This window comes from Poecilia reticulata, chromosome 8, assembly GCF_904066995.2.
Source record: "Poecilia reticulata chromosome 8, P_reticulata-male-v2, whole genome shotgun sequence".
Classification (NCBI taxonomy): domain Eukaryota; kingdom Metazoa; phylum Chordata; class Actinopteri; order Cyprinodontiformes; family Poeciliidae; genus Poecilia; species Poecilia reticulata.
The window spans coordinates 18469036-18485086 of record NC_088837.1 but is presented as its reverse complement, the minus strand read 5'-3'; the positions used below and the strand labels follow the sequence as shown (position 1 = coordinate 18485086).

Below are 16051 nucleotides of genomic sequence, written 5' to 3'. Positions count from 1 at the left end.
AAAAAAAAACGAGTGCGAAGAAAGTTCACTGGCCACTTTGTTATGCACAGTGAGACCTCTCTCAGGTAGCCTTGATAGAGACAGACAACTCTTGACACTTTGCCTCCAGCCTAAAAATTAATCTTCATACTAGGAATGGTGGACAGGCATTTTAACTAGGCTGTAAACCTCACAGCAACCAAGAGAAGGAGGGGTATAAAACATAACTATTCATTTCAATAATCATGAAATATCATAGATATGGATAGGGATGTAAACTGGTCAACAAAGGTGAGTTAAAGTCAGAAATGTTGTATTATTAAAAAATAAAAAATAAAACTCTATTAGAGCCAGGATCGGCAAAAAATTCTTCGTCATTTTAAGCTACACCAGTTCCAGCTTACGTTCACAGAGAGGCCGTTACTCAACTTTTAAAACAAGAAGCAGTGACATATTTCTGGTTTAGCTAATGCTAGGGCTGCTGTAGAGCCATCATTCTGTTATCAGCTCTCTTCAGAGCCACAAGAAACACAGCAGAAGCTCTTGCACAATGGATGACTGTGAACGGTGAACGTACTTTTTGATATATCAAAAAGTACGTTCTCAGTCTCTTTGGAAAATTGTCAAAGTCAGATAAACACCAAAATATGGATAAACACCAGGAGCACAGGTGTTTCTTTTGTCCTAGCTGGACATCTTATCTTTGTTTTGTCATTGTTGAACTGCTGAGGGGGTCATAGGAGTTTGGCTGTCTGAGAATTTGCCAGGGATTTTTTCTCCTGGACTTCCTAGCCCTGATATTGGATAAGTAAAAGTCCCAGGGTGCTATTGTCACCTTATGAATGCTCTTAATTAATACTACATATTATAAGTAAACCATTGCATTTCACTACCCTACAGAACAACAGTCTGACCCTTGGTCAGCAGGATCTACTTTCTGAGAGGAGAAGGGGTAATCATCATCATGCTACAGGATGTGTAGGTAAGAATTACAATCTTTTCTTGCCAACATTTTAAACATTATTCCTCCTTTTCGCCAACTACCTGTAGTACAAAGAAGATCTATGCACCACCTATAACTTCAATAAGTTCTGATTGTTAGCACGTTCAATTTGGCGCCCCTTTCACAGCTACAATTGCAAAACCTCTCCAGATGTGGGCAACTTTTGGAAAGAGAAAGAATTGTGGCATATGGCAAACGCAAGACTAAATATGTTTATTCCATGCTGTTTTTCAAATAATTGACATCAATCATAGATTGCACCCATCTGTTTTTGTCTCTTGATGGCTGCAGATGATGAGAGAAGACTTCTTTTGTCCATGGGGGGATTTGGCTTCAGTACTACATTAAAGATGCAGTAAGTGTCTGGAAAATAACATGCCCGAAAGATAAGTTCTTCATTGGAAGGATGGAGGGTGACGGCAGATAGGTCTCTCTCCTCAGAAACATTCGCGCATATCCTCAGCTCACCTTTATTTGAGTGAAACTGAAATTAAAGAAGGGAGCAAAAAAACTGGGGCAAATAAGAGCTCTTTAATAAACTATGCTTAGCAGGCTGAGGTTCCTTTTTCATCGATATTTCATCAACAGTCCATGTCTTACTTTAAAGAGATGAGCGCACAGTATTGTAGAGAATATCAGCAACATTTTCTTTTATATAATTTAGAAGAATTATGAAGCTTGCTCATTAATGTTCACATTAGTCTTTGGAGGCAAAATATAAGGGCAATGTGTCTTTTGGATCATCATAGATATAGGATGTCACAGATTTTTTTGCAATAATTGAAATATGGACAACTATTGTGAAAATGTTGCATTTTACAGAGCATACAACTTGAGTTGAGCTCACATCAATAGCAACTATACTCATAACAAATCATAAGAACTGTCGACTATAACCAATCTTGACATATCCTGCTTTTAGATATGATTTTCAGCAGCTTTAAGCCACTCGCCTTAAATTAACTGTCTGCTTTCATTTATTATTAACTATGAAGGCAGCACATCCCTTTGACAAACCAGCAGTCTTGTAGACATGAAGCTTTTTTTCTGTTGCACAAAGATTAGAACCAACATATGCATCCTAGGACCAAGGGTGTGTGCTTCCTTTCATGTCTGATGCAACATCAGTGCAATTTTTATTCTTTTCCTATTAAGACTCAAAAAAAAAAAAAAAAAAAAAAAAAAAAAAAGAAGATAAACAGTTGAGCAAAAGAGCAAACAAAAAGAAAACTTTATTTAGGCTTTTGGGATTTTTGGTTCAAACATCCTTTCATGTCATTTTATTTTTAACGGCAAAATGGCTCGCGCTCCTCGGGGAGTGGGCACGAGCAAGTTGCTCTGTCCGTGCACAAACAGCCATTACTTTTGCTTTTTACAGAAATAGAAAGAAACAAACATCTTAGTGACGGATGTGTCAATTTTTTCCAGTAAAAGCTCAAGTTTATGGAGGTGGTGTGCAAATTCTTGGAATTGAAATCATTTCTTGAGCAGTCCAGTCAGAGACAACAAATCCCAGCTGAAGAACTTAAGGCTGCTTTGTGTTGGTGACAGACTTCCAAAGGACAGAAGCTGCGTAACTTTGTCTCAGATCAAAACTATATAAAAAATGCTCCACAACTTCTGGCATCTGAACAAATTAAAGATATGAACCAAGACCAATAGGATAATGGAGAGTGTTTTATCTATCCGTACATAAGATCTTTATTAGTATTCATTACCTTGTGTTGCCAATATTTGTACAAACAAAGCAAGGCCTGTCAGCTGTAGTCTAACAATGTATCTTTGCTTTTCCTCTCATGGATGGTTGTAAAAATCCATCACATTGTGTGTGGGTAAAGCTGTGGGGATCTTATATACTCAGCTGTCCTATTTATCGCAGCACAGAGTGAGGATCAAATCATCCGTTGCTGCTGAGCAAGGAATTGTCTTATGATCCAACACTATAAAAACAGAAGTAATGAGAGGTAAGGGGAGGAAGAGTTAGATTTAAAGAACTTCAAAACAAACAAACAAACAAACAAAAAAACAGTAGGAAGTTAATAAATAAATCCTATGTGATACAATCTTGCTGTTATTTAATTCAACGCAAGTTAAGTCTTTGCTTGGAAAAAAAAGTGCAGTCGCTGCAAGTTTTGAGCTGCTTGATATTTTAAACACGTCAAAAGGATTTTCAGCTTGGAAATCTAAGTATGCTGCAACCCGCTGCCGCCTTGTGAAAGGATCAGCCTGGTAATTGTTATAGCATTCTGAATAGATTAATTACTCTGCATGGTGATGTGGTCTTACTGAGTAACTGACTCACAGTTCAAGCAATAAAAAAAAAGAGGCTGTCATCCCCAAGCCCTACAAAAGAATAATTATGAAACTGTAATTTAGTGTTTTTGCATGCTTTTTGGTCTTCCTGTTCTGTATTAAAGTGCAGTTCAATTTTATTTACTAGCACATTAGTTATTATGTCTCTGATGTTAAATAAAAGCTGTCATACTAATGGAAAAATAAGTTACATGGTTAGCTAGCAAAATCTGTGGTAATCATATCCCATGCTTTTTGGGGTTGGATATAAGACCCAGAAACAGTGCGTGAATAAAAAAGGCAGATGAAAGTAAATTAATGATAACTCGTTTTTAATAAAACGAAATAAAACCAGGTCACCTCTGCCACCCAATTAACATCCAAAATGCAGGAAATCCCGAGGCAAGATTAAATGCAATGTAGAATCTGTGAATACCTGGGTATGGTCAACATGCCACACATAAAACTTTGCTGCAGAGTTAGTGTTGGTTGTGCAAGATCATGGACCCCAGGTTGTCTCCTCTGTTGTCATCCAGTCACTGACTTGACTTTACAGGCAGCCCACTGGGAATGCTCCCGGTTCTCCCGATAAGCTAATCCAGGTCTGCAACCAAGCAAGAATAATTACGGCATTACGGCACGTCTACGCAGCTGTTCCAGACATCGAAGTTGACCAAGCTGGATCATCTCGGCCAGTCATTTCTCCACCATGAACTTTGCCAGAGGAAAAACCTTAAGCTTCAGGGGAGCAACCAGCGAGCTGTGAAAAGCAAGAGCCACAATGTTCAGCATGCATCTCTGTGTGTTTGCAATTGGCGACACGTTACGTCCAGAGCTGTGATTCTCGCGCCAAATATGAGACGAGATGAGATGAGATGAGCAGCTGGTGGATGCAACACGCTACAGAGCTGTTTCACACTCATGAAAGAATTAGACACAATTTGAATATATCAAGCTCATGGAGGCACATTGGAGTGCTAAATAACTAAGCTCCCTTTGTCATTTTGTCAAAGCAAAAATGGGAACAGGGAAGAAAATGGACCAATATCCAGATTGTACACAGAATGCTTTTCGACTGAACATGAGGCAGGTTTAAAACATGATGAAATGTAGATCTTTTTTAAATGATAACGGTCTGGGAATAAAAACTTGATTTAGCTGAGAAAATATGAAATACTTAATTACTTGCTTTTTAAGTGCTGGTTAAGTCTAATTTCTGCATAAAGTAATTGGCACACCGATCAAATAAAAAATTTTAATCAACACATCTCTGCTTGTGGCCTTCATAAGCGTCAGGTGATTAAACCAAAGGAAATCTTTAAAGGCAACATATAAAGACATGACTCAAGACTTCTGGGAACCAGTATATGTTGATGGATTTACATTTTTTTATACTTCTGTTATCCAAATTTTAGACAAATGTTGCATTTCAGAAAAACACAGGATTGTTCCTGATTTTATCTTTGAGGAAGGGCTTACCTTGATTTTAAATGGAAAGACCAAAATCAAATACTTTCCAGTTTCAGGTGAACAATTTTAGAGCGAGTCAGAATGGCAAAGTAGAAAGTGATTCTTTCTAGAATAAACTCTTGAGTTTGTTTTTATTTAAACATTAATTAAGAATTTCTGATGTACAAGAAAATCTTGGCATGTAGAAAGAAAGGAAAAAGCCTAACTATGGTGAAAAACAGTAAATTTGATGCTACATTGTCAGCTGCCTACCATTCTCAATCCCTCTCCCGCTGACTTCCTAACCCAGGGCAATATTCATTATGTATTTATAAGCAAGCACTGTACTGTAATGCTTTTCTTCCCATGTTTACTTCTGCTGCTACTCACACAGGATGAATACCGCAGTCCAGTAGTAAAACTGTTTTCCGTCAGCGTGCCAAAACAAAAAGATGCAGAGGGCGATTCATTTAAAGTGAAAATGATGTGGATTATCTCCAAAGTATCAAGATTCAGAAGTATGCAGATGTAAGCAAACCCTGTCATTGACTGTAAAGGACATAAAGGCAGTGGTTTTAATATATTAACGCTGTCTATTATTGTATGTTTAACTTCTAGGGAAGATCAAATTGTTTGGATTTCATTGATAACCTATAACAAGTTTGGGAGAGGAACAGTTTTATGTAATTAAATGTGTCAAGAAAGGAAAAAAAACAACAAAAAAAACCAGAAGACATACAGAAGTAAAGTGATACGGATGTTGCTCACTAATCAATAAAGTAAGCCCATTCTGACTCACCGCTCTGACACTGCTGGCAGACTCTGGAAGAAGAATTAAGAAGAATGTTTCCATGTCAGCACTAGATATAAATATCCATCATCTGGTGATGAATGAAACAGTCAAGGGAGACTAAATTTGTTCTGCGTCTGCGTAGGCCCTGATAACTCTCCCCAAACATATCTCGTCCTTCACCAGAATGTCAGCTTGAACCTGTTTCAGAGACAAAAAGAATGCAGTGATTAAATTCCTGCCTTCAGCCACCGAGAACCTCAGCACTCGAGAGGATAACACCAGCCAAGGTCAGTGCATTCGCATTCCAAAGCATAACTCCTTGGGTCTGTTGTTGGTTGTTGTTTTTTTAGTTTTTTTTTTTAGTTTTGAGGCTAGGATGGGAGGGGGGAAAAAATCAGAGAGGAATCACTGGGAAAACTCTGAACATGGCGCAAAGTAATCTACGCGCAATGACGTTCCTAAGGAATAAAAGCAATGAGTTTCTGGCTGTTTATTAAACAGCAAGCTTACACTGCAGTATGGTCTTAACTATGATTCATTACACTCACTGAGCCTTGTATGAAAATAAAAGAGGCACCCAAGGAAGCCGCTGGATTTCAGCCACACCAAATTGCTGTAAATTGCTTCTGCGTTACATGCAAATACTTTTTTTCATGAAGTTCACTCTGGTCTGTTTTCTTTCCCTCTCACTTTATTTTACCACCGATTAAAAATGCATGAAAGTGGAAGTTTTAAGATCCTCATCATAAGTCGCCATGGGGTTTTCAAGTTTACACACTGGAGGCAGAGTTTGATATTTTATTCATTAATGACTTTCCTCACATCATAATTATAGAGGTAGACTTAAGGAGTTTGCCTTAAAGTCAAGGCTGACATTTCTTCCTTTATGAGGAGCCAGCTGCACTGAGTGTTCACCAGTTGTTGAGGGTTTCATGTTGTCCCTTACAGCAACGGCAAAATGAGTTCTTGAGGACAATTTGGATGTGTAGAACTGATAAAAGCTCCTCACATCCAGGGCAAGAATCACGTCAGGGTGGGAAGCTGTTCTGTTTATTTTACATTTTTTTGTAAAATGCCATAAATTAGAAAAATGAAAACTGAAGGGGATAAAACATTGCTTATATATGTGTTGAGAATATGTTTTTTTTAAAAGGTGAATGCTGCCGTTTATCCTATTGGAACTCCTGTTAGATTTCATGTTTTGACACCATTGTAAATATGTTAACATGGAATTTAAATACTCAGTTTTATTCTTCCTTTTGTGGATGAAACAAATTGATGAATGCATACATAAATAAAAGAAAAAGAAATTATGTAAATATTTTAACTTCCTAGAAAAAAGAAAGTGAAAGAAAAGTGGTCAAGGATGTAATATTTTCAAGAAAATGTTTGGGTCTACATCTATTTTGCATCTTCCTATGCTTGCATGTATGAATGGATGGATGGATACATGGATATGCCACTCTTTTAAACAGCTCTTTGAGAGGAAATATGGGACTTGGCTCATTTCAGAGAACTGTTGTGACACCAGGTTATCTGGAACTTCATTTGCTTCTAACCTGGCAAGACTTTAAAAATCACATCTGCTCTGAAAATACCTGAATGTGTTCAAAATTAGCTAGAAATAACTAAATATAAGTACATTTTCTTGACAAAGTGATTTTACTTGTAATACAGTTAGTACGTTATAAATGGATTAACTGGAGTTTATTCGTAAGCAGACACATTTTCAAAGTGACCTGCCCATCACTGATCCTTCTGACCTCTGTCTCCACTTTCACATCATGCAATGTGAAGGATTTCTCTCTCTCAGGTCGATTAGGGAATGTGTATCTTTCACTCTCTGGATTTCAGGCTCCTTGCAAGCGGACAGTGCAACGCTCCCACCTCCTGATCTTCCTGACAACAGAATCTCGGCCCACTGACCTTGAGACTAACTTGGGTTACACTAAGGACTGAAAAGAGGCCAAGGGTGTCTGTCTGGAAAAGTTTTTGGGGTTTTTGCAAAGACGTCTCTCCTAAAGGACGTTTGCTTGCTGACAAACAGATGATGCCGATGAGGTACAAAACAAAATACTTTCAAAAAACTTCCGTCTGTGTGAGCTTAGGAGGAAATGAAAGGTTCAAATGTATCAATTCTAAGGCTCATGTTCAACAAAGTTCAATGTAGAGCACTTGGCTTTGATTTTATTTTATAAACCTAAGAAGCTTTAAATGGTTGTGCATTCAGCATTCTTTAATATAATATCTCCAAAAAAATGTGAAAACCATCTCGCCTTTCCTTTTAAAGTTACGACTACTAATTTTTGTAACACCACAAAATAGGAAAAAGTCCAGTATAAACACATTTTCAAATATAAGAAATATGCAGGTAACATCAAAACAAAAACAAACAAAAAAGCAAACCCGTCTTGGAACTTGAAGCATGATCAACGTCGAAGAAGCGATGCTTTGTGTAAGGGCGCTGCTCTCCTTTAAAGCAAAGTTGATTCACTTGGTGAACACTCATTAAATATCTTTTTTGGACCCTCAAGATAGCTCAAAAGTGCAGTGAGTGGCCACCAAGATTTTCTGGGTACTAAAGTGGTGCAATTATTCTTTAGAGCATAGGGTGATCTATAATTCATTCTGTGAGGTTCATTGTTATTCTCATTGGTGGAAAGGGCACTCTGGGGAATGTGATAGGGTCTATACTTGCAGTTAATTAGAAGAGAGGGGAGGTTGGCTGTTTAACAAAAAAAAATATTGTGAATGTGACAGAAAGCCATTAGGTGACAGTAAAATTTGACTTATAGGGAAATTGCACAAATGCAGTCTGTGGTTGCATCTTCTCTCCAGAAAAATGGTGAAAAGTAAATACTTTTGAAATCTCTATGACTTTGTCCATTGCGTAAGTGTGCGCTAACGATTCTGCTTATTTTATTTTTCTTGCATCAAGGATACACAGAAATCTTAGAACTGAATAAATGAGCACTTCTGGTGCTTTGGAGAGCATTAATACCGCTTGAACGTTTCCACATTTTCTGAAATTCAGCAACAAACTGAGTGGATATGATGGAGAGCCATCTATTGCTCCAATCCCAGCTGTACATTTTTAGCTGTGGCTTTTTCTTTTCTTTCTTTTACCAGCTTTTCAAGATCTCCTTGCTTGGAAGGAGAACCTCCACATAGCAATTTTGAAGTTTTTTCCAAGTCCTGCCACAGTTTAGCCATTGCATTTGGGTCTGGACTTTAACTGGGCGATTCTGACATGGTTTATATGCTGCGTCTTAAAACCCTCCACAGTAACTGAAGATTTTTTTTTTTCCTATATTGTTGTTCTGCTGAAAAGTAAACCTTCATAGCCTCAAACAAACTGTAGCTGTCTTTATTCCTGCATTGTCCTGTATTTAGCTCGATTTATCTTTCATCCGCCCCGACCAGCTTCCCCGTCTCTGCTGAAGAACATTTCCACTTGAAACGCATGTCTCAGTCAGCACACTTCAATGCACAATCTTTTGTTGCTGATCAAAGTACCTGAGTGAAGAGGGAGCATCCACACCAGAGTCATTAAGAAATGGAAAAAAAAAAGAAATCTTTGTCATAAAGCTGCTCCGTTTTCATTAAACGTGTGATTTGTTCTGATCCAAAAGGCAGATGAAGTCATTTACATTTCTGCTGGTAAGAAGAAGTATCCTCAAACTTGGGCTACTAATAAACAATGCATTTTTAAAAACATCTTTTTACTAAACATCCACTTGTGCAGTTTCTCCATGTTGTTTGGGGCTGAAAGGAAAGAGAAATAAAACCCCAAGACAAAGCACTACTTTTATAGATTTGACAGGCAATAAAGAATCCAAGACTGTGCTTAACACATATATTAGCCCATTTCCCAAGGCCCGGGGACATATTAGTGCTGCTGGAGAATATTCATTCATAAATAAATAATGGTGAAGCAGCTTATGGGAGGCATCTGGCTTTATATTCGTATTAGCTGCTGTGCTCATGAAACCATGTATCATGATAAAGAGGATTCATGAGCCCTGTTGCTTTTTAAATAAGGGTTCCTTCAAGCTGTTTGTTCTTGTGGAAAAGTGCAATATTAAAGTCACGTTGAATCTCTTTTCCGGCTCTACTAATACATCTAGTAGTTTTAAGAACAAAAGTGAAAATAAACATTAGAATTATTGTCGTACGTTTCGTGCCTTGGACTCTTTGGTCTCCAGCTTCCCGAGGCACTTGTTGATTTGACTGAGCTCGTTTCCCCCACACAGGTGTGTTGTACTTATTCCCATTCTTCTTGAATTTTGCTACTTCAACAACAACATGGACGCAGCGTCTGTTTTGATGCTCGTAATCGAGTTACAGTCCAGCAGAGAGGGTGAATTTGTTCAACTGATAGCAGAACAGACAACTCTCAGCTAGCACCAGAATGAGGTTTTTGCAGGAGGTTCTGCTAAAATGTGTCTTTAACATCTTTGAGAAGCCTTCTACCTGCTCGCCGTCCTTCTGTCGGGCTGGCTCAGAACCATCGGAGCCGGAGCGAACAGAATGAAAAACAGCTTCTTCCCAAGAGCTCTCTGCTGAATTCATAAAACATGCATGCACACACCTGATGGACAAGTGCAATATACCTCAAGGGCAACACATACATAATCACGTTTCTCCGTCCCTTATGCTTCTGTTAATTGGTTCTTTTTATAACCTACTGGCTTCCAAGACTATAGATTTATTATTTTCCAATTTTTCACTTTAAATTAGTAAACGGGTTAGTAAATTGTGTGCATTTTAAAGGTTGTTTCACACAAACTCGTGCCATGTTTCGAATGGAGTTCCAATTAAACCCTCCCACGGTCATTTACAATGACCGATTCAAGCACAAAAATATCCAACAGTGTGATCACATTCCAAACCATTAGCACATCTTCAAATTCAATTTGCTTTCTGATTATTGTCAATATGTCAACTGGTAAGAATGACTTAATGACCGGAGTTCAAAAGTGCAGGTGGATGACAAATATACACGCACAAACAAAATGAAATAAAACAAAACCACAACAAAAACACACCCACACAAACCCTAACAATAGAAAAAGCTAAACAGAGAAGCACTGAAGCAGGAGTACTCTCTGGAAGACATTTTTTTTTGTTGTTTAAAATCTCTAAGTACAGTTAATAACAATGATTACCATGCTCCAAAGCCTTTCACAAATCTAAGATTTCATCCATCTCAAACTCTTTACCCTCTTTGGAAAGTAGAGTTCCCATTATTACACAAATCTGTATTCTCTCTTTCAAGAAATATGCCACATGCCTAATCTTTTTTTTTTTTTTCTTTTTACTGCTTTTATAAAGACATAATGAAAATCCATGTATCCACAACTGCAACAGAGGCACACTCATTCACTGATGGGTTCTTGCTTTTCTTCTCTTCTACCACACAGCCAAACATAAAAAACAGGCTATCGGGGTAATTGTGATGACATAAAAAGTGCCGCCAGCGGAAATCACCTGAACTGTATAAAGGGTCATTACACCTGTCTGCTCAGACAACCATAGCAACAGAAAAAATTGGATATTTACTGCACAGTCTGTACGTTTGCTGCAAACTCGAGGGATTTACAACTTTCTGACATACTAATCCATACCGTTGATCTTAAAAATAAATCTAAATAATTTGTATGTGCATCTAAATGACTGGCCCAGTGTGTATTTGAAGAGTGAATCTTTATGTTTTATTGAATAGATTGTATGAAGTACATTCCAGGCTTCAAGGTTTGGCTGGAATGCATCTCGAAGTGAGTCGGGCCAAAACCGTCTGGCCCATCTCCGCTTCTAAAGAGGCTGTTGTGATGCTGAACAAATAATTCCTTTAACGGCAAAGAAAAACGGGAAAAAGTAACACCCCAGCAGCTTTGTGATTGGGTGCCCATGGGTGCACGCATCTATATTAAAAATCACCGCATTGTTTGGACGGTTCTGATCAAAATCTGAAAGAGTGGCGGTTTATCTCAGAGCTATCTTGGGGTATTTGCTTTGTCTGAAAACACTAGATAAGCAGGGAAAGGAAATGACAGCAAGGAATGATAAAAAATATATATATATTCAATAAAAAATAATAAAAATAAAAAAAAACGAGGAATGAAAAAGCGGATAAGCAGCTGCTTATTTACCATGAAAATTCACCAATCTTGAGACTCTGATGGCTTCCCAGTGCTTTACGTCCAAGCCTTCAAGTACTGAGCACAGTTCAGCAATCCTGGTGATGGTGGGAAGAAGTGGACTTCAGTGAACAGACCACACACACACATACATTATAACACACACACTCACCCTTCACTGTGGGATATAATGCATCTGCAGCCGCATCACCTCCGCCCTGTTCCGCTGGTGTCTTGGATCACTGGTCATGCTGTCCAACACTGTTCCGCCTGGGAAAGATCTCAACTATCAATCTCTAAGCTGTCAGCCACGCTGACCCACTGGACCCCAGACGAATCCTTCGACAGAAATCAAACAGCTCTTCCTTTCTGCAGCGAGAGGCTGACGCTTTCTTACCCTCCTTTGAACATATCTCTCTGAAGGTTGACAGTGGGGGAAAAAACAACAACTCAAACAAGCGGTGTGAACGTAAAGCAGGCTCCTCTAGATGTATGTTATTTGGCAGAAAAATTCACGAGTTCTTATAAATTATTCCTAACTTGAAGCAGAAATTAAACAAGAAGAAGCTTTTATGAGCTAAACGTGCAGAAAACCTGTTTTTTTCTTCAAGTAGCTCTGGCACTCGCCGTTTTACACCTTTTTTTTTATTTACACCTGCCATTATTCTCCTTTTATTTTATTTTTTTTTATAAGATCTCGCCACTATGAGCGCAAGACAGCTAATAATCTGTTGTTACAGACAGGTTCATGTTGTTGACCTTTATCCGTGCCAGCACATACACATTATGCTCGGGGTCTTTCACCTCTCGGCTAGTGCCTCTCTGTCTCTGTCTTCCACTGGTCCTTCCCCTGAATTCTAACCTCCTTTTCCTGCCTTGTAAAATCAATTTTTATTGATTTCTTTGCACTCTACAGGGTGGAGTCAAAAGAGGGGACAAAGGAGATAAAACCGTAGGCAGATTGTCAGAGTAACTCCACCATACCACTGGGGACTTAACCGATCATGAGAGATGAGGCAGATACTGGTTTGAATGCACTTGAAAGCACTGGCAGATACCAGCATAATGGCATCTGGTGCCGATGGTGGATCTCAGCCAGGTTGGCTGGGTGGTCTAATTCATAACATAAATAAATAGGCTGACGACAGGAGACACTGAAGCAAAGATGCATCAAAAGGACAGCAGACACAGCTGTTGCATAAACTATAAAAGTCAAATAAATTCATGAAAATGGTTCTACAGTGAACAATTTGTATTGCACATTGTGATTTTCTTAATATCTGATCAACAATTTCATCCTATTTAATGAAACTATAAGCATACATTAAAAGATATAAAAAATAATAATAAATTGTTGGTGATGATATCCATGTGTTATAAGGATTATGTATTGTGACGTGTTAACATGTCAACAAATCAGTCCCAAAAACATTAAGAAAATTTGCTCCATGTCAACTTTTTACAATAAGATAAATATTTTCTTTTTGAGCAGGCTTATCTCCACAGTAAACCTTAAGCTTATCAACTGGAAAAATACACTTGTCAAATTGTAGGGAAACAATTTTACGAGTTTCCTCACAAAGAATGGAGTGGTCTCTAATTATCATGAGTCCACCTCAACTGCGAGAGACAGAATCTACAAAAATTACATTATATTTTATGATCCTTAAAATCTTTTTGTGGATTTTATTTTGTGAAATAACTATTTGATACCAGAAAAAGATTGAAGTTAGTATTTGATACAGAAATCTTTGTCACTGACAAGAGGTCGAACGTTGCCCGTCGTTCTTGACTGGGTTTTTGGCCCACTCCTCCATATAGATAAACACAGGGCCTCAGCTTCTTCCAAAGATTTTCTATTGGGTTCAGCGCGGCCCCTCTAGGACCTTGAAATGCTTAACTGGTTGTGCACTGGTTGCCCTGACTGTGTGTTTCAGGTTATTGCCACACTGGAAGACTCGTCTATAATCCGTCTTCAATCTTCTTACTCAGGGAGAGAGGTTGTTGGGCAAAAACCTTAACATCGTCCCAGCCATCATCTTCTCAGTCATCCAGTCCCCTTTGCACAAAAGCAGCTCATAGCGTGATGTTTCCATCCCAGTCTGAGAGATTTACATGTCATCCTGAGTTTCTTCTCTTTTCTAATAATTACACTAACAGTTGTTTTCACTTGTCTCCAAGCTTGTTTGCTAATTGTCTTGTAACTTACCCAGTTGTGTTCTATGCGGTCCTTGGACAGCCCATGGCAGAGAAGTTAAAGTCTTCTTCTTTTCTATCATGGCGGACCGCAAGCAACTCCAAGGTGCATACTGCCACCTGCTGTACATGACTGTGTAACACAATTACCTCTTATACATTCTCATAAATTCTGTACTTTAAAGTGTACTTGTGTGGACAGGTGTGTCTTATACAGGCAGGGGTGAAAGTAGTTTTAAATTCTTGGGGGTACTATGACAAAAAAATAAATAAATAAAATTATTATCACAAATGATAATGCACATTATTGTGCACAGAAAGGTAGCAAGCATTTAACTTTTTACTAGCACACACACACACACACACCTACACACACGCGCACGCACACACACATATATACACACATGTATATATAAATGCATGTATAAAAGGGCTGCACAGTTGCCTTGCAACAAGAAAGTCCTGGGTTCCCATCTTTCTGCATGGAGTTTGCATGTTCTCCCTGTGCATGGTGAGTTCTCTCCGGGTACTCCAGCTTCCTCCCACAGTTCAAAAACATGACTGTCAGGTTAATTGGCTTCTCCAAATTCTCCCCAAGTGTGAGTGTGTGTATGCGTGGCTGTTTGTCCTGTTTGTCTCTGTGTCGCCCTGCAACAGACTGGCGACCCTCCCGACCCCAGTAGGGACAAAGGTGTACAGAGGATGGATGGATGGATGGATGGATGGATGGATGGATGGATGGATGGATGGATGGATGGATGGATGGATGGATGGATGGATGGATGAGGATTGAGAAAGGTTATCATTTTGGAGAAAATCTCATCAACATCAATATTTCCACTAAATAAGGAGCAAAAAAAAATTGTTTGCTAGAGTAAAAATCTCCCAGACTCTGAGCTCAAAGCGAGATGCCCAAACTATTTTTTTCTGAAATACTAGACAGTTAATTTAATTTCACATAATTATCGCAGGAGAAGCCATTTTTTTTGTTAAATACTGATGTTTGTTGTAAATGACGTATACTCACAAAAAAAACGAGATAATTAGTCCAAGTTTGTGTTTATTGAATGTTGAGAAACTACAGCAGCTGTGACGAGCCACAGCAAAGGTAAACAAAGGTAAAACAACCTGAACAGGTGAACAACTCTAAAAAAATCTCCCTCTTAAAGCACACCCGTTGCCATGGCAACCACCACGCGCTGAGCACAGGTTACGTTTAAAACATAACATTCGGTCTGTTATGATATTAGGTTTTCAGGCTTGATATTTATTTTGTGATCATTAATAATCCTCTCATGAACACAGCGGTGGTTGATTAGTTCATTTTAAACTCCTGCTCTGCTAGTTATTTTGTAATGGAACCGAAACGCGCAGAATTGCGCAACACCTTGTTGAAACAATAATTACTGAGATTATTATTGTTGTTGGGTCATTAATTTGAACATGTTTTATTGATTTTTTTCCCTTGTTCTTTAATAAAGTTATGAACGTTTTAAGCCAGTCAGAGGAGGACGTGCTGGTCTCAGCGTCCTGGCGGCGTTCAGTTTGTCACCTAATGCCGATATCGACTCAACAGTTTCCAGCGGCGCAGGTGATACACGTGAGGGGCCCGGTCATTGGCCCCGCCCCTCGGCCCGACACTGACTTGTTCCGCTAGTGGTTCGAGGTATTGCACCGCTGCTCTAGCAAAGCACGAACAGTTCAGAAACAATATGAAATGGGGGGAAAAAGCTATTTATTAACTGATTAAGTCGTGGGGCTGCACTGTGGCGCAGTTGGTAGAGCTGTTGCCTTGCAGCAAGAAGGTTCTGGGTTCGATTCTGCATGGAGTTCGCATGTTCTCCCTGTGCATGCGTGGGTTTTCTCCTCCCACAGTCCAAAAACATGACTGTCAGGTTAATTGGTCTCTCTAAATTGCCCCTAGGTGTGAGTGTGTGTGTGCATGGTTGTGTCTCTGTGTTGCCCTGCGACAGACTGGCGACCTGTCCAGGGTGTACCTCTCGCCCGGAACGTTAGCTGGAGATGGGCACCAGCAACCCTCCCGACCCCACTGAGGGACAAGGGTGCAAGAAAATGGATGGATGGATTAAGTCGTGTTTCAGATTGTTCTTGAAAAACTTATCAGTCACAGCTTCACAGTGAACCCGTTGATTTCTTACAGCTGACAGCCGCTCCCCTCTCTTGCAGGTACTGCGTTCC

General features: G+C 39.1%; 1 long non-coding RNA gene across 1 annotated transcript; it reads right to left on the bottom strand.

Moving 5' to 3' along the window:
- Nucleotides 1-2190: 2190 nt before the first annotated feature.
- Nucleotides 2191-13862, bottom strand: LOC103468692 (uncharacterized). The gene is made up of 4 exons (XR_534244.3): nt 11829-13862; nt 11669-11754; nt 5523-5714; nt 2191-3878 (listed from the first exon to the last, which is right to left on the bottom strand). It is a non-coding gene; the product is annotated as an uncharacterized LOC103468692 (long non-coding RNA).
- Between the last annotated feature and the right edge of the window lie 2189 nt (nt 13863-16051).